The sequence below is a fragment of the Ursus arctos genome, unplaced genomic scaffold (assembly GCF_023065955.2).
Source record: "Ursus arctos isolate Adak ecotype North America unplaced genomic scaffold, UrsArc2.0 scaffold_26, whole genome shotgun sequence".
NCBI classification, from domain to species: domain Eukaryota; kingdom Metazoa; phylum Chordata; class Mammalia; order Carnivora; family Ursidae; genus Ursus; species Ursus arctos.
In genome coordinates, this window is record NW_026622941.1 from 39,833,534 (window position 1) to 39,856,890 (window position 23,357).

Consider the following 23,357-nt stretch of genomic DNA (forward strand, 5'->3'; position numbering starts at 1 on the left):
TCCAAATGAAAGAACAGAACAAGGTCATGGCTAGGAAAAACAAACAAATAAACGCACAAAATTCTTTTTTCAAGGCACCTACTGCCTCCCCAGGGACTTAGCAAAATGTTCCTTTCAACCACATTCAGAACTCTCCCTAGAGACCTGGTAAATATAATATTCTTCATAGCGTTAGATTTCCAGGGATGTTTTGACAGCTCTCGTAGATTGGGCCTAGGTATGCTCCTTAATTCACCTCCCTTCCACATATCTACATATGGGATACCACATAAAAAAACTGTCTCCCATTAGACCACTGGTGCTCTTAGGTAAGGCATCAAATGTCTTTCCCAACACTATAAGATTTCCAAGAATAGACTTTATTTTCCTCCCAAAGAAACTACATTGGTTTTGCACCAACAACAGGCCCAATAATGAAGGTGTTTCCTGAGCAACTTTTGGTAGGTGAAATCTGTCATTATGGAAAAGATCTTAAATCCTATTGGTTCAGGTCCCATTCTTCCGCATGAAGTTTCCCATTAACCAGGGCCATATCATCCCGTCTCTACTCTGTATGGGAAGGAAGGGAAACTGTGGAAGAATTAGTCATTGATTCCTGTGTTCCTACACCACTTTGCACTTTTCTGTTTCAACACTTACTACATGCTATTTTAGTTAATTATTTAATAGCTTCTATCCTCCTTTACAATTGGATACTCTCCTTGGGGATAATCTTGTTTTATTCTTCTTTGTAAGTGACCCAAAACTTAGAACAATGCCTACCACTCATTGGGTACTTATGAATTTCGTGAATGAAAAGAGAGCCGATATTTGGACAGTTTGCTTCTATTTGAATCTTTGAGAAAAGATTCAGTAGTAAGCGACATATGGTGTAGCGCCCCAAGTAGCTGGTTGACCTTGTCTTCTGTTTCTTTAGATCTGTAAATGATATGGTTGGATTAGATCAGGCATTATTAACCAGGGGTCAGTGGGGTCCAGGGTATTTTTGACTCTCCAACCTCATGCAAAGTTAAACACAAAGGACCAGATAACTTCAGAGAGATCCTACTCCATTACAGGTACTGGGTCTTCAATAGCGAAAGCGTGGAAAACAAACTTGTGCCTGTGGTGTCTAGCTGTACACACTCATGTACACTTTCGGGCTTGTCGCCGATGCCTATCCAGGGCCCCTTATGCTTTGGCCTCAAAAGCTAAGAACATGGGGACAGATTCCGATGAATCTTTTCAACGTTAACTGTCTAAATCCCCAAGCCTCTGGCCGCTCCTAATCGACCACTGAGCAGTGGACGGTGGGGTGAGTACTTCACACATGCCCGACACTGGCTAGAGAGATGCGCCAATATTAGAGATGGTTCTGGCCCTGGGGAGGCTGGCAATCTGATCACGAAGCCAGAAGAGATTATTTAACAGAAAGATTCACTGGCGGCCCGACTGCCCACAGCCGCATGGAGGGATGCAGACAGCTGAGCAGACCAGAAAACCGACTCAGAAGTGGGCTTGGGCAGTGCGTCTGGCGGCGTGGTAGAGAACGCTCAAGTGGTTCCAGAGGTTATCCTGCCCCCGACCCCGCACCGGCCTCTACGGACTCCCAGGGAGCTGAGCGGCCGCGAAGTCCGGATGTCTGGGATATTCCCCGAAGTCGGTGGCTCTGAAATGGCCTTTTGGAGTCAAACTTGGGTCAGGAAAAAGGGAAAGGAGAAAGTGCTGGAAAGTCCTCGGGGAGGAGTCGTGAGCGGCGAGAGGGAAGGCTGCTTGAGACACCCCGTACTTCCTGGGACCTAGAGATTAAAGCCCCTCGCGACGTTCCCCTCGAGGCGTCTGCCTTCGGCAATCTCCGGGGAAGTTTCGGCTCTTTCCGGCAGTTCCAGCTCGGGCCCTCCACTCCCCGGGCGCGCCGTTCCCCTCTCCTCACGCCGCCCCGCTCTCTGGGCCTGGGCTGTTGTGCACGTGGGCACGAGCTCTTGTCTCACCCGTCCCCACTCCCACCTAGTTTGTTCCTGACCCCCTCCTCCAATCCCTACTCTTCCTCTTTATTCCCAATTGCCGGCGACGCCCGAGCTCCCTCAACTCAGGCGCGCAACCCGGCGGGCGGTGCGAGGCGCGAGGGACTGGGTCACGAGAGGAGCGGTAACCCGACAGGCTGGAGCCCGCCTCCCGCCCCACGCCTCTCCACTCGCAGGTCCCCGGCGCGCGGGCCGCCTCGCGCCCGGGCCTTCGCGTGCCGGTTGGCTGCAACGGCCTCGAGCTCGGCGCGCCGGGTTCGCGCCGGCGCGAGCACGCGCCCTGTGCGCTGGCTGGCTGGCGCGCACGCGCCCGAGCGGGCTCCGGGGCGGGGCGAACAGCGCGAGCCCCGGCGAGGTCGGTGTGGATCCGCTGGCACTCCGGCCCCCAGCCGCGGCTGCGATCCCCAGCCCGCCGCCCGGCCGGAGCGGGGAAAGGGGCGGTGGGGGCGGGGCGGCGTCCGGCTCTGGGAGAGCTGGGGGAGGAGCGCGGCGGCGACGGCGGCCGCTCTAGAAGAGGAGGAGAAGGAGGCGGAGGAGCTCCTTTCCTCTTCTCAGACCCTGGAGCGTCCGGGACGCAGAGCCCGGAACTGGGGGGACGCGGCGACTGCGGGGCCCCCGGGTAGGTGAGGCTGAGGGTACTGGGTGGAGGGGTTGGTGGGGGAGAAGGGGGGCACAGAGGTGCAAGAGAGCGGGCTTGAGGGAGGGCACGGGGGAGGAGGTAGTTGTTGGGGGTTGGGGTGTGGAGAGGAGGGGGACTTGAGCCCTTTGGGACCTAGAGTACCCAGATGGTGAAAGGCTTCTGGGGTCAGTTGGGCGGACCGAAGCGCAAGGGTCCGAGTTGGGGGGTTTCCAGAGGCACAGGCCAGGGAAACAATGGAGTAAGGGGAGATTCTGGTGTGAGCGTGTGTGGGGTATTGGATTTTGAGAAACAACGAGAGATCGAAAAGAATGAAAGAATGGGTCATTTGGGATGAGAAGTACAATGAATTGGGAATGCAGTGGGGATGCTTAAGGTCATCTGCGTGGGTGTCCGAGGTCCTCAGGATTTGGGGGCAAAGTGGGATTTGAAAAAAAGAGAAAGGCATTTTTGGAATGGGGGGAGGACGGAAAAGAAAATAAGGTAAAGGGTAGCAGAGAAATAAAATAGATGTGGTTTGGGCTTGAATTAAAGTGGAAGGGTAGACCTTGAGAGTATAGGGTAGGTGGACTAGAGTGGCATCTTTCTCCTAATTTATCCAGGATGATTGGGTCTTTTGGAAGATGGATCTTTCTCAGGCTGGTGCCTCTGCTGAGCAGTACAAGCTATTCTTTTAATGATTCGGTTATCATTTATAGTCCATTTCATTGATGAAGCACGGCTGTAGAATTTATTTCTCCTATGTTCATCAGGTTACTGTATGTAATTTACCTGTGGTTAATGAAGCAGGGGAGAACATATCAGCAACAGTAGGCGTCTTGCGTTGAGTTAGGTCAGTGATAATGCAGAGTTCAGGGTGTTTGGGAGGAGAACCAAGAGTTTCTTTTCATTTAGAATAAAAAGTGATGAATAGCCTTGATAAAATCGAAGTTATCTATACTTTGTTAGAATTGCAGTTTCTCAGAAATGTTCATGTACCATCTGCTACTGGTTTTATGCTCCTGGGAGAGTTTGGGTTCTGCCTCAAGAAATTCTTGATGCTGATATCAAATTATCAGGCTGCCTTATACTCTCCAGTCTGAATAAAGGTGATTTGAAAATACTGTGAGAAAGTATTTCTGGGGTTATGATCTTTGCGTTGATCTCCTTGATACTTGGATTTCCAGACCAAATATTGAATGGCACTAGACACAAGATTGCTGATTTTGAAATTGTAGTTACCATTAAGTGTTCATAAACAGTCAGTGTTAATCTTTTTATTTGTTGGTTATTAAGTTTTGCTGACTCACCTAAGATTTCTGGGAATTTATCCATTTATATTTCTGGCTGGATCTTGGATGGTAGCATTAGACTACTTTATAAAGGTCCAAAAATAATGATCTATATTGTCACTTTTCTTATATCTTACAAAAACTGAACAAAGCAAGCAGTGTCTTCATTAGAGATAATGTAGCTCTTTATTGACTTCTTACAGTGGACTAGGCAAGGTGCTAAGTTTGTTCTGCATGCGTTATCTCATTTAACTTAATCCTCATGGTTATCTCCTATTTTATAATTATGAGGCTAAATAATTTACCAGGGTCACAGAGCTAGTAAATAAAGCCACATTCAGACCCAGCTCTGTTTGACGCCTTCTTTAAATCTTCACTGCCTGGTTGTTGTACCTACTATATCCCTCTTCCTAATCTTGGTTGTAGTACGAGCATCAAGAATTGGTTGAAACTTGGGTCTGATATGATAATGGTGGTTTATTTTATTTATTTATTTTAAAAGATTTTATTTATTTGAGAGAGAGGAGGGGAAGAGAGGGAGCCCGACTGGGGGCTGGATCGCAGGATCCCTGGGATCATTACCCGAGCTGAAGGCAGATGCTTAACCCACTGAGCCACCCAGGCACCCTGATAATGGCGATTTAGATGAGTATTGGGTTAGAGGGCTACATCTGTAGAGTTTATAAATGTTTATTGCTCCTGTGATTTAACAGATCTTCTGGGGTCCAGATAATAGAGCTAGTCTTGCTAAGGGTTTGATCTGTGAACACAGATCAATTAATTTTCCGTTTAGTCTAGTGTGCTGCTGAGTGCTGTGCCTAGGTGGCGCTCTTCCTTATAGAAGTCAAGGCAGCCAGTTGTGGAGTCAGAACCAATTAACTCTGGAAAACAATCGAAAACTGCAGAGAGCTCTAGTGCACTTCCAAGCACCTGTTGAGTCCACAGTTGGTACGGGCTTTATCTCTAAATATAGGCAGGATCCTCTTAGAAACCAGGAGTGAAACAAGTAGAACTGAGAGAAACAGCTGGGGCCTGAGGGAGGAGCCATAGGTTGCTGGCCAAAACATCAGCATAGTCTTCCGGGGTTGATCCAGGAGTGGCAAAGGGCCTCAGATACTAGTGCATGACAGGAAGGCAGGGAGTTTTTATTTGTTGAGCATTTATGTATTCTAGGCACTGAGCTCAGTGTTTTATATATATCACTTCATAAGATCTTCAAACAACCCTTATAAGGTAGATGTAAGCATTATCCCTATTTTTCAGATGAAGCTCAGAAAGGTTAGGTAACTTGTACAAATCACTTAATAAAAGTAGTGAAGGAGGGGCGCCTGGGTGGCTCAGTCGTTAAGCGTCTGCCTTTAAGCTCAGGGCGTGATCCCGGGGTCCTGGGATCGAGCCCCGCATCGGGCTCCTCTGCTGGAAGCCTGCTTCTCCCTCTTATACTCCCTCTGCTTGTGTTCCCTCTTTCGCTGGCTGTCTCTCTCTCTGTCAAATAAATAAATAAAATCTTAAAAAAAAAAAGTAGTGAAGGAAGATTGTATATACTATTACTGTTGTTGTTATTATTATTGCTGCTTGCTGTTTCTTATATTAGAGCTATAATATTAAACTTGGGAACTTTAAGTCTCTCTTTAGGCTCCACTGGGCTTCTTGTTAAAAGTACAGCTGATTATTTCAATCTTGTTATTTCCATTGGAGACTGGAGGGAAGAGCTTGGTTTTTTCTGATTTAATTGTTGGGAAGGGGAGCCCATTCATTATTTAGTGAATGACCTCTTGTAGAATATAACTGATCTTTCTCTGTTGCTTGGTATAAATCTGTAGCAACATGAAAATGGCATGTCCATCCCTCCTATTCTGAGGTCTTGACTTTCAGGTAAGTCATCTAGGCTCTGGAGGATGACGGTGAAGCATGCCTGTTACAGACTCTTACCACTTTTCTTGATATATTTTTGCCACAAAGGTTTGACTATCATTCTTGCTCAGTTACTTTTAAAAAGTTGTGGTAAAATACAAATAACATTAGATTTGCCATTTAAACCATTAAGTACAGTGGTGTTAAGTACATTCACATTGTTATGTGGCCATCACTACCATCCATCTCCAGAACAGTTTAATCTTCCCACACTGAAACTATCAAACAGTAACTCCCCATTCCTCTCTTCCCTCAGCCATTCCCCTTTTTGTCTCTATGAATGTGACTACTTTAGGGATCTCATATAAGTAAAATAATAGTATTTGACCATTTGTGCCTGGCTTATTTCACTTAGCGTGATGTCTTCACGGTTCATCAATATTTTAGCTTGTGTCAGAATTTCGTGCCTTTTTAAGGACTGAATGATATTCCATTGTAAGGGTGTACCACCTTTTGTTTATCCGTTTAGACACTTGGGTCGTTTCCACCCTTTGGCTGTTGTGAATAGTGCTGCTGGGAGCGTTGGCGTATAAGCGTCTGTTTGAGTTCTTGCTTTCCGTTCTTTTGGATGTGTACTAAGAAGTGGGATTTCTGGGTCATATGGTAATTCTGTTTAATTTTTTTGAGGAAGTGTTGTTACTTTTAAAGATCTATTTATTTATTTATTTATTTGGGGGGGAGAGAGTGCACAAGTTGGGGGAGGGACAGAGGGAAAGAATCTTCAAGCAGACATCTGCTGAGTGTGGAGCCTGACTCAGGGCTCCATCTCATAACCCTGAGATCATGACCTGAGCCGAAATCAAGAGTCGGACGCTTAACCAACTGAGCCACCCAGGCGTGCCCTGTGAGGAATTGTTACTTTTAAATGGTGGTTTTATTTGTGTTCACCTGAAGGTAGCACTTGGCCTTATGTTTGAGGGATGATGTTTCCTCTACTGACTTTTTCTGTACTGTTCGTAGGACACTTGTACTGGAAGTGACTCAAAAGGAAATGATTTACCTAGTTTTCACGGCTCTCTCTTAGCTTCTGCCTATTTATATTTATGTATCATGACATCTGGCAAGCACATTAAAATACATGTCAACGTAGCAATAAAGTACTTTTGAAAATCTTCCAGACAGTTCAGCTGATGAAGAAAATGGGAGTATCTGTTCTAAAGTGTGAAATATATCCAGGGGCGCCTGGGTGGCTCAGTCGTTAAGCGTCTGCCTTCGGCTCAGGGTGTGATCCTGGGGTCCTGGGATCGAGCCCCGCATCGGGCTCCTCCGCTGGGAGCCTGCTTCTTCCTCTCCCACTGCCCCTGCCTGTGTTCCCTCTCTCGCTGGCTCTCTCTCTCTCTGTCAAATAAATAAATAAATAAATCTTTAAAAAGAAAAAGTGTGAAATATATCCAAAGTGGAAGAAACCATTTGTTACATATAGATCTTTCCAGTCATCCCTGTAAATGTGTGGATAATCATATTAAAAACATTATCTGGGGGCGCCTGGGTGGCTCAGTCGTTAAGCATCTGCCTTCGGCCCAGGGTGTGATCCCAGAGTCCTGGGATCGAGTCCCACATCAGGCTCCTCCGCTGGGAGCCTGCTTCTTCCTCTCCCACTCCCCTGCTTGTGTTCCTTCTCTCGCTGGCTGTCTCTCTGTCTGTCAAATAAATAATAAATCTTTAAAAAAAAACCCAAACATTATCTGTATGTGTATTTGAAAAATGTGTCAGTAGTGTAGAGCATTTTCAGTTCATTTTGCTGCCTTTGGAATCCAGGGTACTTTTTTCATTTAAAAGTGTTTTGCATGTGTGTGCTGCTGGTTACTGCTTAATCTCGTGCATCCCTTCATTCACTGAAAAAAGTTTGAGTGCCTGCTATGTGCTTTAAATATTTGAAGAAGGTAGCTGTAGTGCAGGAAGTAAAATTGGCTCAAGTCATTTATTTGGCTCTCTCTCTCTCTCTATATGAGTTCTATAGTACCAAGTGTAGTACATTGAAATAGCTGCAGACTGACAGTGAACTGTCTCTTAGGATAGGTCTACCTCCCAATTCATTTTTTCTTTTCTTTTTTTTTTTTTTTTAAAGATTTTATTTATTTATTCGACAGAGATAGAGACAGCCAGCAAGAGAGGGAACACAAGCAGGGGGAGTGGGAGAGGAAGAAGCAGGCTCATAGTGGAGGAGCCTGATGTGGGGCTCGATCCCAGAACGCCACAATCACGCCCTGAGCCGAAGGCAGACACTTAACCGCTGTGCCACCCAGGCGCCCCTCAATTCATTTTTTCTAAATGTCACAAAGAGGGCAATTATCCCGTCATCTTGCTTCTTGAGATTATTGTGTTACAAAGGGACTTCGGGCTCACATGCCATTTTCTGGAAGCTTCGTAAGTAAAAGAGCCCTCACTTACCTTGGAGGTAGTCTTTTGGTTCTGAAATACAGTTGGCCCTTGAACAAAGTGGGAGTTAGGGACACTGACCCCTGTGCGGTGGAAAATTTGTGTGTAACTTTGGACTTTCCAAACACTTAACTGTGTATTATATATTGTATTCTTTTAATAAAGTAGCTAGAGAAAAGAAAATATTAAGAAGGCCATAAGGAAGAACAAATACATTTACAGTACTATATTTATAAAAAAAAATCCATGTATAAGTGGATACATGAAGTTCAAACCCGTGTTGTTCAAGGGTCACTGTATTTCTAAAGATTTAAAGTTTGTAAACACCTTATATTTAAGTTACTGGATATTAAGGATTGGTCAGAGGCCAGCATTTTGCTCTCCATGTTCAAGTCTACCATGGTGGTGTGTAGGGGTGGGTGAAATATACATCTTCTAGATTCGGCAGGATTTGAGGATATAGCCGTTAGCTTAAAGGCAACTTCTGCAGTCATGGTCCTATGACTAATTTGTGGTTAGGGGTTACATAGTGATTCGTGTTGGTTCAAACCCTAAATGACAACGTTGGATTACTGGTAAAGGGGATTTTTTATATTACTTAATTAGTAAAATAACGTGATTACTAGTTGTGGGGGGGAGAGAGAGAGAGAGAGAGAGAGAGAGAGTGTGTGTTCTTCTTTAAAATTGGCTAAAGGATATTGGGCCTGAGGAAAAGATTTATGATGAGGCCATTATATGATTTAGATGAGTCATGAGAGGTGAGTGAAGACAGTGCCAATGATGTTACCTCCCACTGACCTGTAAAGGACTGGAAAGACCAATGTGCACAGCTTGCAGTCTCTCCTCTCTTGAGTACGTGTGGTATGTCCAGTAGTAAATTATTTGCTGCTGTTTTAAGGCTACCATCAGTAGTAGAGCAATACTTGTCTTTAAATTATCCTCTTGGGGCGCACCTGGGTGGCTCAGTTGGGTAAGTGTCTGCCATCGGTTCAGGTCATGATCTCAGGGTCCTGGGATCGAACCCCAGCTCCCTGCTTAGCAGAGAGTCAGCTTTTCCTTCTCCCTCTGCCCCTCCTCTCTCCCGACTCGTACTTGCTTACTCTCTCTCTCTCTCTCAAATAAATAAATAAATCTTAAAAAAAATTTATCCATTTGGTCTCTTATATGTGTCAATGTGGTCAGCTCACTGCTGGCTCTTCCTGGTTATCTTCTGTTAACATTGATTTGAAATGTGCAGTCGTGTGTAGTGGCAGTGACTCTTCTGCTTACTTTGTTTGGTCATCCTCTTAATCTTTATAGTAAATTGCCTTCATTGCCTACCTGCATATCCTGCATAGTCCTCAGCATAAGGATGTCATCATGAGAAGCTCTTTCATATTTGATGAAAGCAGTGACATGTGTCTATAACTAAGATGGAATTACATGAAGCTAAGGTACGGTACCTGAATGGCAAGTGATACAGAACGACCACAGACTAAATCAGCTATAGCTTAGATGCAAGCCTGATGTTTTGTTATATCTTACTGGTCAGTACACACTAGGTTTCTTGAGATGGTTATCTAATTCCTTCTGACAGTGCTTTACACAAGGCTTAGTTGGGTAGTCTTTTTCATCTCTGTCACTATGCCAATGTTGTATTTTATGTTGGTTTTTAAAAGTCGATATTTGGGGCGCCTGGGTGGCTCAGTCGGTTAAATGTCTGCCTCTTGATTTTGGCTTGGGTCGTGATCTCAGGGTTGTGAGATCGAGCCCCACGTTGGGACTCCACACTGAGCATGCAGCCTGCTTGGGATTCTCTCTCTCCTTTTACCTCTTCCAGTCCCCCGTCCCCTCCTCCTCTGCCCCCCACTCTCATGCGTGGGCTCTCTCTCTAAAAAATAATAATAAAATAAATAAATTAGAAGTTGATATTTGACATTTGTCATTTGTCTGCCTGCCAATACATAATGTTATGATCCTATAAGTTAGACTGCAAGGTATTATTATTGATGTTATGATAATTTGGAAGCACAGGAAGCAGTGCAACAACAGTGATTACCAAATTTGTTTAGGCATCTAACCTGAAGAAGTAGAAAAAGCTCCTGAAAATGAAGGGATGTTTGGTAACTTCATCATGATTACTTGTTACCTGAAATCTTAATAATTATTTAAGATTAGAATTATATTTAATTTTTACATGATTACGTTTTTGATTGGGCGGTAAAGCTGAGAACACGTGATCCTTTCACACTCTCCTGGCTAATTATTTCCACTGTGAAACAGCCCTGAGCATATTATTAAACTTGGCAGCTGAACTGTCTGATGCCTGAGATGTGGATCTACGGAATGGTGTTGGTTATGATCAGGCTAATACTGATAATTATAATATTTCCGTGTTGTATTATTTTTCTTTTAATTTCTTATTAAAATAGGGAAGCTGTATAACATGTTTGTTAAGAGAGCAAACCTGTTAGTTTTATCACGTAGGAGTTGCTAATATAATATGATTATAGATAGCTGGGCATAAAATTAATTGTTGGTGAGAGGGGGTATAGTCTGTCAACATTAAAAAAAAAAAGAAAGATCACAAATCTGGCACACAGATCTGGCTGCGAATCTCTGTTCCTCTACCCTCTGGGACTTGGTCATCTTGTAATTTCTCTGAGCCTGTGTTTCTGAATTTGTAAAATTGGTGCAGTAGTAATCCCATGACAACAGAGTTCTCATGAGTGTTGAATATTTTTAGGTGAAATTCACGTAACATAAAATTAACCCTTTAAAGTATACGGTTCAATGATATTTAGTACATCACAGTGTTGTACAGCTATCACCTTATGTACTTCCAGAACTTTTGCCTCACCCCCAAAGGAGACCTTGTACCCATTAAGCAGTCACTCTTCATTCTCCTCTGGCTGTATCTCTTGGTAACCATCAATGTGCTTTTTGTCTCCATGAATTGACCTATTCTGGATATATTTTTTTTAATTTTTAAAAAATTTTTAAAAGATTTTATTTATTTATTTGACAGAGAGAGAGACAGCCAGCGAGAGAGGGAACACAAGCAGGGGGAGTGGGAGAGGAAGAAGCAGGCTCATAGCGGAGGAGCCTGATGTGGGGCTCGATCCCAGAACGCTGGGATCACGCCCTGAGCCGAAGGCAGACGCTTAACGACTGAGCCACCCAGGCGCCCCAGGTTTATAGTATTTTATTTCAGTATGTCATGATTTGGAGTGGGGCAGAAGCTTTAGGCAGAACATACCGAAAACTGTATGTAAGTCTAAATTTGGTTATTTTCTTGGGAAAGGTAGCAAAGGGAAGTGTATGCTTTCAGGGACTGGTGATTACTCAGATCCCCACCAAGGCGCACTCCCCCTGTACTCCCAAGCTTTATTCCTATGTGCTGTAGCTCTGAACCCTCCTATCTTTTTGATTGCCTCTGTGCCTTTGCCATTCCATAAACGCTGCCTGGAATGCTTTCTAAATAAATCCATTGGTGACTCTCCTAAGTCTCTCAGGCAGACTAAACACCCCTTCTTTTGAGCTTTGAAATCTGTTACATACTTTCATAATAACACTTGGCATAGTGTACTTTAAAAAATGCACATTAATTTTTTCTTTTCTTTTTTTTTTTTTGAGAAAGAGAGAGAGAGAGACAGTGAGTGAGTGGGGGACAGGGGCAGAGGGAGAGAGAGAATCCCAAACAGGCTCCATGCCCAGCACAGAGCCCAATGCTGGGCTCGATCTCACGACCCTGAGATCATGACCCCGGCTGAAATCAAGAGTTGGATGCTTAACGACTGAGCCACCCAGGCACTCCCTAAAAAAATGCACGTTAAATTTTTAAAAATTTGTTAAATTTTAAACAAAATGAAACAGTACAGAGGTAAGTGGTGAAAACAGTTTCTCTAGTTCTCTTCCTCAAAGGCCATCACTGATAATACTTTTTTTTATATATCCTTTCAGAGTTTTTCTGGGCTGACACAAGACTTTTTATAATATATGAAATGCTTACTTACCTCCTTATTTTTTTATTGTAGAGTAGATTAGAAGTATTGATAAAAATTCAAGTATTATAGAAATATACAGACCAAAAAATGAAAGGTCCCTTTATTTTGATCCTTAATCTTGTCCTTACTAAGGAATAACTCTCCTCTTCAAGAACATTCCCCTCACCAGAGGCAGTCCTGTCGTAAGCCTATTGAGTACTCTTTCGAGTAGTTCCCATTTACATTTATGTACTTATATAAAAATTATTTTAGGTATGCGTTATTTTTATGTTATTTTATATATTCTATAACTTAATATATCTTGGAGATTTTTTTCACATTATATACAGATCCATTTTATTCTGTATGGTGTTTATTCTGTAATATGCATTTTATGTAATCATTTTTCAATTGATGGATATATATGTGTGTGTGTCCCTTGCAGTTTTTTTTTTCAAATTTTATTTATTTGAGAGAGAGAGAGAGTGTGTGTGAGCACAAACAAGGGGAAGGGGCAGAGGGAGAAGCCGACTCCTCGCTGAGCAGGGTGCTGGATACGGGGCTTGATCCCAGGACCCTGAGATCATGACCCGAGTCAAAGACTGATGCTTAACTGACTGAGCCACCCAGGTGCCCCTGCCTTGCCATTTTCTAACAATGCTTCAGTGAACACTTTTTAAATAAATTTCTTGTTAGATCTATGTGAGGGTTTCTCTGGGTTGCTAGAAGTGAAATGCTGGGTGAAAGGGTATAAAAGGGTATATTCTTCTAAAAATTTTGGTGAATACTGCCAAACTGCTTTAAAAAAAAAAACTTTTTGGTTTAAATAATTTTAGGTTTGCCGAAGAGTAGATAGTACAGAAGGCTCCCATATACTCTTCCCCCAGCTTCCCCTAATGTTAACATCTGTCATAACCATAGTACATTTATCAAAACTAAGAAATTAACATTGGTACAATAGCATTAAATTATATAAACGATTTGGGTTTCCTCAGTTTTTCCACTAATGTCCTAAAAAGTTCTAGGATCCAATCCAAGATCCCACGTTGCAGTTAGCCAGCATGTCTCTTTATAGTGTCCTGCAATCTGTGGCAGTGTCTGCTTTTTTTTCTTGTCTTTTTCACTGTCTTGACACTTTGAAGAGTACTGGTCAGGCATTTTGTAGAACATCCCTAAATATATGTTTGATGTTTTCTGATACTCAAAGGTTATGGGTTTTGGGTAAGAATACCACAGAGGTGATGGGCCTTTCTCATTGCATCGTATGGTGGGGGATAGACGATATCAACATGTCTTATTATTGGTGATGTTAACCTTGATGACTTGATAAAGGTGGTGTCTGCCAGGTTTCTGCACTGGAAAATTTCTGCTTTTCTCTTGAGGAGAATTAAGTTCCATCTCCTGGAGGGAGAAATATCAAAGAATTTGGACACATGTTTAAACCTCCACAGTCATAAAAAAATATTTTATGGAGATACTTTGAGACTATCCAAATATACCGTTTCTCTTTAAAAGTTCCACCTATTAATTTTAGCATTCCTCAGTGGATCTTGCCTAAAGCAGTTATTACTGTGGTATTGAAATGGTTATTTTCTATTTCTCTCATTACTTCTACATTTATTAATTAGAAATTTTCTGTAAGGAGACATGTACTTTGTTCCCATTTATTTATTTGATTTAATTGCATCATCATGGACTCAGGAATTTATTCTTTGGATTATAACATTATTTACTTTGTCGCTCACTAAATTACTTAAAAAAACCTTCCAAATTATACTCCTACCAGTAGTCGTAGATAATGAGCTTAGACACTTACAACTTTGGCTGTTATCTGACAAATGAAAGCATTTTCCCCCCTGATTAAACATGAGGTTGAGTATGTTTTATGTGTTTATTGACTGTATTTCTTTGTGAATTGTCTTTTTATGTACTTTGCTCATTTTTAAATTGGGTTTTTGGTTTGTTTTGTGGAAGTTTTTTACACTCTGGATATTGCTCTGTTAAATATAATTTCTTTTTCTTTTTGAGAAGAAAATGTTTTCTTTCTCTCTTTCTCTTTTAAAGATTTTATTTAGGGAGAGCCTTATTCTCCCTCTCCACTGAGCAGGGAGCCTGAGGCGGGGCTGCATCCCAGGACCCTGGGATCATGACCTGAGCGGAAGACAGAGGCTTAACTGACTGAGCCACCCAGGCGCCCCTCCTTCTCTCTCTTTTAAATTACAAAAGTAATATGTTTATTGTAAAACGTTTAAAGTGAATAGCAAAAGTCTTCTCACCCTCTCTTCACTCTCATTCCCCATGCATATTACCTTTCTTAGCTCACAGGCTAACAGTTTGGTATTTTTCCTTCCAGAACTTTTTCTGTAGAGCAGAAACATATATGTATGTATGTGTTGTGTGTGTGTGCAAATGTGTATGTACATACAAAAGCATACACTTGATAAAAATGGAATCATAGAATATTCTTCAGTTTTGCTTTTATCATACATTTAATAAATTATGGAATCCTAATGTGTTGAAATGTATGTTTCATTGTCTTTCAATAAATTACAGGCTCCTTTGTACAGAGACTATGATTCTTCCCACTCTAACGGAATAATTTTTCTGGGGGCTCCTGGGTGGCTCATCCGGTTAAGTGTCCAACTCTGGGATATCATCAGCCCAGGTCTTGATCTCAGGGTTGTGAGTTTAAGCCCTGTGTTGGGCTCCACGCTGGGCATAAAGCCTACTTAAAAAAGAAAAAAATGAAGGTATTCTTTTTCCTGTGTAAATGACACCATTTATTCATTTGCTCATGCTAGAGACATTTCATTTCTTTAACAAAATTTAATGAATGTCTGACACACAGGAGTGAACTGAGGATAAAAATCCTTGCCTTATATTTTAGTAGGGGAAGGCAGATACTAACCAAAGGAGTAGAATGTTTAGTATTTAAGTTGGTGATAATTGGTATTGAAAACACCCCCAAAATAAAAAAACAAGAAAGGAGATAAGGGACACTCTGTAAGCATGTGACTCTGTGTGTGTGTGTGTGTGTGTGTGTGTGTGTGCGTGTGTGTGTGTGTGTGTGTGTGTGACAGACAGACACTGAAGGTGGTAGGGAAGGCCTTGTTGAGAAAGTAATATTTTAGCAAAGACTTAAAAGTCATCTTTGATTCCCTTCTCTTCCTCATACCTCACATCAGGCCCATATCCAAATCTTATTGGTTACGTCTTCAAAATATATCCCAGACCCACCCATCAAGTAGGGGGATTGATTTGGTAGAAGTTTGCGCAAGTTTTCTTTTGACTGTTGTAATACTCTTAGTGAATTAGGGATCAGAGTGCTCAGCTGAGCGTGGGGGTGGGGAGGAAATGATGGAGGTTTGTTGAGGGAGGGGAAGGTGTGAATGTTTGGGAGAGTGGGAGAATGGCTGCATCAGGGAAGTAGTGTATGATTTCCAGGTGGCATTAAGGGCCCTTAGGCATGTGGTCATGAATTTAAAGTGAGATGAGTATGTGTTTTTTTCTTTCAGCCATATTGAGCTGCAGGGGTGTGTGTTTGGAGTGGATTTAACCTGAGAAAGATTTTTACCAAGATAGTGGAATAAAACATGAGAGGGTCAAGGAAATAGAGCATATATGCAAGGAACTGATTATGATAATATACTGGCTTAAATTGTGGAATTTAAACTGGGTAAGCAGGAAAAGGAGGATGTGGAGTAGTTAAAACCTGGTGAAAAGATGGTAGAATCAGTGAATCGAAGGTCGAATTGAGATCAAAAGATGTTGGAATTGGGGTACATGAGAGACAGAGCTATAAAGATTGTAGGTCATGGTCAGGCAGTAGGATACAAAAATAGAGATCATGGAGGCATCATGCATGGGTGAAAGACAAGATCATTGGAACCAAGGAATTCAGAGACATGGGGTATTAGAAAGATCATGTTTGTGAAATCACTGAGACTTAAGATAGGATCTGTGTTGTGGAGAGTCAGAGTGTTCGGGTTTTCCAGAGAAAACCCATAGGATCGATGTCTCTCTCTCTCTCTCATCTGTATCTTTATATCTGCATTCATATCTGTATCTGTCTAGAATGGGATTTATTATAAGGATTGGTTCACACAATTATGAGAGCTGAGAAGTCCCATGATCTGATGTCTGCAAGCTGGGGACCCAGGAAAGTCGGTGGTGTAAATTCCAGTCCAAGACCCAAGGCCTGAGAACTAGGAACACCACTAGCGTTAAGTCCCAGTCCGAGGGCAGAAGACTGATAGGTAGTTTAGTTCAGCAGTCAGGCAGAGAGAGAAGGAATTCTTTCTTCCTCTACCTCTTTATTCTATTCAGGCCTTCGATGGATTGGATGATACCCACCCACATTGGGGAGGGCCATCTGCTTAACGGAGTCTACCACTTCATATGCTAATCTCATCTGAAACACCCTCACAGACACATCCAGGTGTGGTCTTTACCCACATATCTGGGTATATCTGGGTACCCCATGATCCAGTCAAGCCGACACATAAAATTAGCCATTACAGCCAGGTGAGGGGTTATAGAGTTTTCACATGATAATTCAGAGTGGAGGGGTTTTTTAGGCAAAAGGGAAGGAGACTGATTTAGAAGCGTCAGTGAGGAGCATAGAGGACACTTTCCTTACCCCCGGGTCCAATATGGTTTGAAAGGTGTGGGAAAGAGAACTTCCACCACTTGAGGGCTGCGAGGGAAATATGGCCTCACAGGAGAACCAGGTTTTAATTAGAGTAAGAAGTTGAAGGAAATGTTGAGAGTAGAAGTTGAAAATGTAGTGGAAGAGTTTCAAAATTTGGAGAGAGGTGTGGCACATAGGGACAGAGCAGGGGATGTGTAGAACTGTGTGGGGGTTGAATATGGGAGATGAGAGGTCTGAAAGTCTGGGGCTTCTTTTGATGGACCACATAAACAGATAAAGTAAATGAAGAGATTAGGACTGATAGCAGGCGGATTCTGAGCTAAGGGTGTGAGTGTTGGGAGGGAAGGAAGGGCAAAGAGTCCTGGATCCTAGGGAAGAGCATGCTTATTTTAAATTTTAATTAGTTTTTAAAATGAAAATTGTATTTAAGGTGTATATCATGATGTTTCGATATACATATAGACAGTGTAATGATTACCATAGTCACTACCATTTTCTCATATAATTACCTTTTGTGTGTGTGTGTATGGGATGCGAAAACCTGAAATCTTCTCCCTTAGCAAATTTCTAGTATTCAGTAGGGTGTTATTAACTCTAATCATCATACTGTACATTAGATCTCTGGGCTTATTCATCCTATAAACTGCAACTTTGTACCCTTAGACCAGTATCCCCCCCCCCCCCCATCCTTCCTGCCCCTGGTAACCACCATTCTACTCTCTGTTTCTATGTATTTGACTTCTTTAGATTCCACGTAGAAGTGAGATCATGCAGGGTTTTTCGTTTCTGGCTTATCCCTTAACATAATGTCCTTCAGGTTCATCCATGTTGTTGTAAGTGGCAGGATCTCAGGAAGGACATTTTTGTTCCAAGTACTTACACCCTCTTTTTAAACATCTGTGCATGTCAGGGAGGGATATCTCACTCCAGAAGTAAGTAGTTTTCTTGTGATGAACCCTGTGGACTTTCTTCTGATGACTATGTGTTAATGATTTTTGCTTTATTTTATTATTATTATTTTTTAAAGATTTTATTTATTTATTCGACAGAGATAGAGACAGCCAGCGAGAGAGGGAACACAAGCAGGGGGAGTGGGAGAGGAAGAAGCAGGCTCATAGTGGAGGAGCCTGATGTGGGGCTCAATCCCACAACGCCGGAATCGCGCCCTGAGCCGAAGGCAGACGCTTAACGGCTGTGCCACCCAGGCGCCCCTAATGATTTTTGCTTTAAATCTTATTGTGTCTGCTATTAATAATATTGAGATTTCTTTTGATTAATATTTGTGTAGTATATGTTTTAATTTCACAAATTTCTGGCTAACTTTGCTTTAAGTGTATCTTGGTAATCTGTACATAGTTGGATTTTTTAAAAAATCAATCAGATAGTCTGTCTTTGGATAAGTGTAAGCTTTTCTTATTTAGTGTGATTACTGATAGTTTTAGACTTACTTCTGCCATTTTAGTTTATTTTTTTAACCATGCTTCTTATTTAGTTTCTGTTACATATATGTAGAGAGAGCCCTTTTTCCTTTTTTTTTTTTTTAATTTTATTTATTTTTTGAAAGAAAGAGAGAAAACACGGGTGGGGAGGGGTAGAGGGACAAGCAGACTCCTTGCCCAGCGGTGAGCCCGACACAAGGGCTCGATCCCAGGACCCCGAGACCACAACCTGAGCTGAAGTCAGACGCTCAACCAACCAAGCCGCCCAGGTACCCCGAGAGCCCTTTTTTCTTTTATTGATTTTGAAGTTGAACATTGTATTTCTCTTTTTAGTAATTAACCCTTAAAATTTTAACATGCAGACATACTGCTCTCTAAAATTAATATCCCTGCCTTTCTGAATAATACAAGAACCTTGGAATGCCTTAAATCACATTCCTTCTATCTCCCCCCCCCCAATCTGTTTTTATTGTTTGGTATTTTGGTTTTACTTTAAATCTTGCTTACCGTAAAGTATTTCAAATGCACAGATTAAAAATAAAGAATAATATAGAAACATCTATGCTCTGTCTCATCTTATGCCAATTTGCTTCATATCTTTTTTTTCAAATTGACTTATTTTACTGTGGAAGTTTTCAACATTCCACACTTGTAGAAAGAATATAATGAATTCCCATGTATCCTCATCTAGCTTCAGCAATTATCAACATTTTTTCCATTCTTAGTATCATCTATCCTTCCCACTCCCTTCTTTTCATCAGTGGGTTTGGATACTGTCATGATCCATTCTCTTCTAAAAGTTTTCCATGAGTCTTTTATCTAATGGTTTTTGCAGCCACCGATGATTGTTGCCTAGATCCATTCTTTCATTAAGGCTTACAAAATAGCGATTTTCTAATGCTGTTATTATTCTGTATTTATGCGCTGGAATCCTTCTATAAAGTGGAATTTTCCTTCATTAACTCTTTGATTACTCTGAAATAAGGTTTATACAGAAGAGGCAGAATAAATGCTTTGGTTCTTTCTTTTCATCAATATTTAGAATAATGAAATGTGTTAGTTCCTACTAACCTCCAAAAGTGACCAATGAGTTTTTTTGTGTTTTAGAGTATGATTATGGTCAGTGGATTTTTATGTATTTGATGTATTTCAGGCACTATAGACATTAATCTTATTGGTGTTCACGTTGTCCTATCTTAGTGTGGTGGGACCCATTTAAGTTGACTCCTGTGTTCTTTTAATGAGACCCTGATAGTTGTTGGATAGCTTTCTTGCTTTTAGGCACAAGAAAATATCCCAGTTTCATGTTTATTTCCTTCTATAAACCTGGAATCAGCCATTTCTCTAACAAGTCCTAATTTCTTTATTGGGAAATGTTATTTAAAGACCACAATTTGGGCATCAGATTTTATTTTGAAAGATTTTATTTATTTGACAGAGATTGCGAGAAAGCACAAGTGGGGGAATGGGAGGAACAGTTGAGGGAGAGGGAGAAGCAGGCTCCCTGCTGAGCAGGGAACCTGACGTGGGGCTTGATCCTAGGACCCTGAGATCATGACCTGAGCCGAAGGCAGACCCTTAACCATCTGAGCCATCCAGGTGCCCAGATTTTTTTTTTTTTAAAGTATGCTCCATGCTCAGTGTGGAACCCAGCATGGTGCTCAAATTCATGACCATGAGATCAAGACCTGAGCTGGAGCAAGAGTCAGATGCTCAACAGACTAAGCCACCCAGCATGCCGTAGATTTTTATTTTTTTTTAAAGATTTAATTTATTCATTTGACAGAGAGCACAAGCAAGGGGAGCGGCAGGCAGAGGGAGAGGGAGAAGCAGGCTCCCTGCTGAGCAGGGAGCCAGATGTGGGGCTTGATCCCAGGATGACCTGAGCTGAAGGCAGACACCCAACTGATTGAGCCACCCAGCCCCCCTGATTTTAATTAATTAATTAATTTTTATTTTTTCAAAGATTTTATTTATTTATCCAACAGAGAGAATGAGAGAGCACAAGCAGGGGGGAGCAGCAGAGGGAGAGGGGGAAGCAGGCCCCCTGCTGAGCAAAGAGCCTGATGAAGGACTCGATCCCAGGACCCCAGGATCATGACTCAAGCAGAAGGCAAATGCTTAACTGACTGAGCCACCCAGGTGCCCCCAGATTTTTTTTTAAAGAAAACATGGCAGTTATGTTGCCCTCTTTTCCCCAGAGGTAGCTACTATAACATATTCAGTGACAGTCTCTTGCATGGTTTTAAAATTTTTACTATGTATATGTACACAAACTATAAAGAAGAGTATTTCATTGGTTCTAAGATGCATATTTCCCCAACTCCCCATTTAATCTTTGCATTTGTGATGTATTTTTACAACTGATTATAGTTTAACTAGAGAGTTTTTTCTTGGTGGTTTGTCAGATAATAATGTGTCTTATCTGTGGCTTCTTAGAAGGAAAACAGTGTTTTAATTTTTAAATTTTATAAATGCAGCATCATAGTGTGCTTATCTTTTGGCAGTTTGTTTTTGTTGCTCAGCATGGTTTTTGAGATTTGTTCCTTGTTAATAAATGTAGCTCTAGTTTATTTTAAGTTTTCTGTAGGTGTTCAGTTACATTTTATTTTTTTAATTTTTTAAAAGATTTTTTTATTTGAGAGGGAGAGCACATGTGTTTGCAAGTGGGGGGGGGAGGGGAAGAGGGAGAGGGAGAGAGAATCCCAAGTAGACTCCCTGCAGAGCCCTACACTACACAGGGCACTATCTCACAACCCTGAGATCGTGACCTGAGCTGAAATCAAGAGTCAGACACTTAACCGACTGAGCCGCTGAGGCGCCCCAAGTTTGTTTGTTTTTAAGATTTTATTTATTTGAGAGAGAGAGCGAGCACAATAAGAGGGAGGGGCAGAGGGAGAAGGAGAGGGACAAGCAGATTCCCCGTGGAGTGGGGACCCCGACATGGGGTTCCATTCCAGGACCCCAAGATGCTTAACCGACTGAGCCACTCCGGTGCCCCTCCCCTTTTTTTAACCAATATTTAACCATCACAAATAATGTTGTAATGTGAACCTTCTACATGTTTCCTTATCCTGATGAGTGAGAGTAGAGTTTCTGGGTCTTAAGTTTTATGCATGTTCAACTTTATAGATATCATCAAAATGCTTTCCAAAGAGGTTGTTTCAATTTATGCACTCATCAGTAGTATATAGAATTCATTTTGCTCTATGACAATCCTGAATTTTATTGGGTCTTTATAACTTTTGCTGATCTTATGAGTGTCATACTATTTTATGTTTTAATTTGCCCTTCCTCCACTGTTAGTGAGTTTGAACATATTTCAATTTGTTTTTTGTCTTTTAAGTTTCCTCTCTTGTGTATTATTTGTTAATTGTCATGGCTTATTTTTCTATTGAGTTGTTTGTTTTTGCTTTAAACTGACTGATAAGTATTCTTTTTTTTTTTTTTTTTAAAGATTTTATTTATTTATGTGACAGAGAGACAGCCAGTGAGAGAGGGAACACAGCAGGGGAGTGAGAGAGGAAGAAGCAGGCTCCCAGCGGAGGAGCCCGATGTGGGACTCGATCCCGGAACGCCGGGATCACGCCCTGAGCCGAAGGCAGACGCTTTAACGACTGCGCTACCCAGGCGCCCCTTAATACATTTGGATTCTAATCCTTTGTAGTTGTATGCATTGCAAGTGTTCTTCTGATCTGTGGCTCTGTCTTGTTTTTTATGAGCCAACTGTATACCGTTGGTTTGAGGTGTAATTGACATAGAATAAACTAATATATTTACAGTGGACAATTTGATGAATTCTGACATACACTGTGAAACTATCATCAGGGTCAAGAAAATGAACGTTATCTATAACCCCCCAAAGTTTTCTCGTTTCCTTTGGCATGCCCTCTCCTCCACTTCCCTTGCCCCCCAGCCCCCATGCAATCACTAATTTGCTTTCTGTCACTAGTTTAGTTTGTATCTTCTATTTTAAGTAAATGGAATCCTGTATATGCAAGTGAATATGATAAATGGATATCCAGATGGAGATGGACGTTAGGTAATACGGGTAATATGGAGCTCAGTTGAAAAGGTCTATTTCTGTACTATTCCCTACAATTTCAATTAAACAACCCGTTTTGGTTTTTTTTTTTTTAAATCTTAGGCTGTTTCAGTATGCTTTGTGTTCAGTCCTTCTTGCAGAGCTGTTCTTCCCTTTGTTTTTGTCCTTTCTCGTTATTCTGCCCTTGCCAGATAGACTCAAGGGCTTCCTACCTTCTGACCTCAGCTTTTTTCCCCCATGTCCACATACATTTTCCTGTCTCCTCTGTTTTTCTCAAAGATTATTTAATTTTTTTCTTTTATTTAGGTTTTAGGATTCATTTTTGTCAAAGTTATATGTGTGTATAGTGTGTAGAAGGAAATAGTTCTGTAAAATTTGTTTTAAAAAAAGCTCTTTTCCTCATTTATTTCACTTTCCTGAGAGACACTTTTAGCTTTTTTAGTTAACACTTTTTTTTGTATTTATTTCTATTTCTGTAAATAATATGCTTGTATTGCTATTTTGGTACTATCAGTTGTAAGATGCATCACTATTTTATGTACTACTAAAAAAAGAAAATAGGCCCAGGATGGGTAGTCTCTACAAGGCCCTACGTAAAGCTGGAAACTACATGAAAATGTAAATGAGAAATAAACCCACCACACAGAAAGTGACAGAAGGCATGTCTCAGTCCTGGTGTTGTGTAGGAGGGGGAAAAACTTTCTTGGATATTTGAACTGGTTCTCAGTTGGAATTCACACCAGATACTCAAGTGGCACAAAACACTCAAGCAGAGATTTTAATTAAAGGTTGTTTGGGGTTCGTAGTGTCATAGGTGCTTTGAAGAAATATAACAGCTGAAAGATGTCATCAGTTGCTTCTGGATTTCAGAGATGTTAAAAGATGGGGGAAAAGCCATTTTAGAATCAGTGGAATATGGTACCATGTACTAGACACTGTTCTTTCTCAGTGCTAGAGAGGTAACTGTGAAGAGAAGAAATGTCCCTATCCTCACTGAGCTGACGTTCTGGAAAGGGTAATGTTCGGACAAAATAAGAATACGTGTGGTATGCC

The 23,357-nt window shown here is 41.6% G+C and overlaps 1 protein-coding gene across 2 annotated transcripts in view; it reads left to right on the plus strand.

The window, feature by feature from the left end:
- Positions 1–2,321: 2,321 nt before the first annotated feature.
- The window catches only part of SPATS2 (spermatogenesis associated serine rich 2), a 136,817-nt gene continuing 115,781 nt past the window's right edge, over positions 2,322–23,357 (plus strand). Inside the window, exon 1 of one of the 2 annotated variants that reach the window (XM_026501952.4) lies at positions 2,322–2,626. The gene's annotated coding sequence lies outside the window, so the exon portion shown is untranslated. The remainder of the gene's footprint in view (positions 2,627–23,357) is intronic. The other variant, XM_026501951.4, reaches the window with a different exon arrangement.